The 3346-nt window shown below is 36.7% G+C and overlaps 1 protein-coding gene across 1 annotated transcript in view; it reads left to right on the top strand.

Moving 5' to 3' along the window:
* Positions 1 to 3346, top strand: part of LOC107283619 (protocadherin alpha-5-like) — a 7679-nt gene that overhangs the window by 1436 nt on the left and 2897 nt on the right. The gene's annotated exons all lie outside the window — the stretch shown is intronic.

Genomic DNA, 3346 nt, shown 5'->3' on the forward strand with positions numbered 1-3346 from the left:
TACATAGTAACATCAGCAACTAAAGATCTTGAAGACTTTAATCTAGTGACATTATAAATGCCATTAATGCTCTGGAAAATTCTCTGCTTTTTGTTAGTAACGTGTTGACTACCATCTAACCTGAGTGGGACTATTAGCTGGCTCAATATCATCAGTTCCTTTATAATTTCTATGCATGAGATTTTCTTGATAAAAAACAGGAGAGGTTTACCATTGCCTTATTCTGAAATTATGCTTTTGAAATTGTTATTAAAGTGAACTTGTGCCTACAGCATCTTCCTATATCACTGCTGCCTCATATAGATGCCTGCTTGGTTTAGTTGGGCAGCTGGGATAATCTTCAAGCTTTGGGTGACCCTGTTTGACTTATATAGCCTTGGCATACACTCCTGGAATTCTTCAGTCATCCTTCCCAACAATACCTCCCGCCATTCCTCTTAAGTCAGCACAGCAAGATGATCAATAGAAATACAGTTTCCAAATTATAGAATGGAAGTATGGATTGCACTCTAATATACACAGGCTAAACCTCATGTAAAGTGCTTTTCTTTTGGGCAGAACACTTGTGTGTTTGTGACAAATTGGGAAATATGCAAATAGAGCAATGAAGATTATCAGAAGCTGGACAGAAAGTTATATGAACAAAAGAAAGTAGATAAGTCAACCTTGAGGAAAGAAGACTGGATTGAAGGAAAATAGACTATTCAAGAAGCTGAAGAGATGTGATACAGAAGAAGCCTGTGACTTGCTCTCTATGGTCATGGAATGCAGATCATGGAATAATAATCTTGAGTTCTAAGTCAGCAGAATGCTGAAAACCCTCTCCTTATTATATGAGCAATTATATAATGGGACCAATTACTAAATAATAAAAGTGCCTTCACTGAACGTGTTCAAGCAGAAGCTGGCCAACCATTTGTTTGTGATTGTTTAATTGTCTTCTTGTACTAAGTGGTATCCTTTGAAATATTTATTTTTCTGATTCTATCAAGAAATCCTGGAAATGAATAAAATCCCATTCTAAGATAAGGGAAATAAGAATTTTAGAATGACAGAATTTGTCTGACATTAAAATACTAAAGAATTTCTGAAGTTTTTGTAATCTAATCTGTTTTCAGAATGACATACATAAATGGAAGACTATAGAGGGATGTGTCCAAACTTTTGGCTTGCCCGAGCTGCATTGAGTGAAGAGGAATTTTCTTGGGCTGCATATAAAACATGTAATATAGTTAATGTAAATAAATGTGAGAGAGACCTTGGAATCCTAGCGGACGATCACTTGATTATTAGCCAGCAGTGTGCAGCAGCAGCCAAAAAAGCTAATACAATCCTGGTTTGCATAAACAGAGGCATAGAATCAAGATCATGTGAAGTATTAGTACTGCTTTATAAAACCCTAGTGGGACCACACCTGGAATATTGCAACCAGTTTTGGTCATCATACTACAAAAAAGATGTTGGAAAAAGTTCAGAGAGGAGCAACTAAAATGAGCAAAGGTCTGGAGACTAAAACATATGAAGAACGGCTGCAGGACTTGGGTTTGGCTAGTCTAAAGAAAAGAAGAAACAGGGGCGACATGATAGCAGTATTCCAGTATTTGAAACAAGAAACAATGGTTGGAAACTGACCAAAGAGAGAAGCAACCTGGAATTAAAGAGAAACTTCCTAACAGTGAGGACAGTTAACCAGTGGAACAGCTTGCCTTCAGAAATCGTGGACGCTCCATCACTGGAGGTTTTAAAGAAGAGATTAGACAGTCATTTGTCTGAAATGGTATAAGTTCTCCTGCTTGAGCAGGGGGCTGGACTAGAAGACCTTCAAGGTCCCTTCCAGCTCCTATCCTATCCTATCCTATTTGCACATAATGATGTTAAAAGTGTACAATCTTGTAGGGCTACATTACTTACTAGCTGTCTAGGACTGCATGTGGCCCTTGGTTTGTGGGTTGGACATGCCTGCTCTAGGCCAAGATGTTAAAAAAGCCAATTATTCATTTCTTCTGTGAAGTACTATCAAAAATTAATTACATTTAGTCAATATTTGTGCAAACAGCTTTAAATTCATCAATGGCTTAATGCCATCCTGCTTGTAAATTTTTATCCACAAAGCTCTGCCAAGCAACATGTCTCATTATTGACTCATTAAAGCAGCTATATCAGTAACTGCACACTTAAAACAGCTGTCTGTTTTTTTCAGGCTCACAAGGAAGCCTGAAAAAAAAGAAAAATTACTTTAATAATATTTAGAGACATGGTGCTCATGTGAGGTCCAAAGCACTTCTTTTCAATAATTTTTGAAACATCAGCAACCCTAAAATATAACAGTCTTTCCATAGAAATACATATTATGAATCTGATGAAATGGATTGCTGAGATTTGAGGACGATCTGGCTGCAATATCTGTTATCCCATTGATTGTGAGTATTAATTCAGCCGATCTGGCTGGGTAGGTGCGTGTCCCTTCCTCACCACTCCATGTGTGTCCCTCCCAAAGGTGCATGCTCAGTGGAAGAGGACAACCATCCCAGATAAGAAGACTATACTGATCTTCATCAAGGATATCATAGTTGCTCTCCTTTGCTGGAACCGCCAAACAAGCTCAAGGTCCAACGTTTGTTAGAGTCATATGGATTACTAGATACTTTGTGCCATATAATTGAATTATTCTGGCAAGATAGAAGGGGATTCCTACAGTTAGATAAATATTAACAACAAAAGGTTTATTTCCAATGGAAGTTTCAGACAGATTTTGGTTAAGAAATGCCACATCCTGACCAAGAAATAGAAAGATGTTCAAATTTAACAGCATTTTCTTCTACTTTTGCTTAACTCTTTGGCATGAAAATTACATAGCTCCTCATCTTGGTCATAAACCTTGTTCTGATGATTTGAAGCCTATCCACCTTCCTCCCAATGCTATCATAATCACTTTAAGTAATGGAAGAAATTATTAGAAATCATTAGTTACACATTTCCTGTCCATACAAATAAAAATTCCAACCCATAAATATATGGAATGAATTAAATTATAGTTAGTCATTCTTCTTTTAATGAGTACATAATATTTAAATTAGTCCATATATCTCTGTATTGGTATTTGTATTTGTATCAACAGGAGATGTGTAACTGTCAAAAACTAAGTAGAAAACTCATATGAGTATGAAGACTAAATGATTATTAGAAATCTGTCATGAATGAAAGTCTGTTTCTCCATTTTGAAATTCAGACACAAGAGGTCACTGTTTCCTAAGGAAAATTTAAGCGAAACTGCAAATCCAGAGCCCCTCCCTTAAAGGGACCAACATTCCTGCCAGCCAGTTCCAAAGCAGGAACATCAAAAAAC

The sequence above is a fragment of the Protobothrops mucrosquamatus genome, unplaced genomic scaffold (assembly GCF_001527695.2).
Source record: "Protobothrops mucrosquamatus isolate PMUCROS unplaced genomic scaffold, P.Mucros_1.0 scaffold45, whole genome shotgun sequence".
NCBI lineage: Eukaryota > Metazoa > Chordata > Lepidosauria > Squamata > Viperidae > Protobothrops > Protobothrops mucrosquamatus.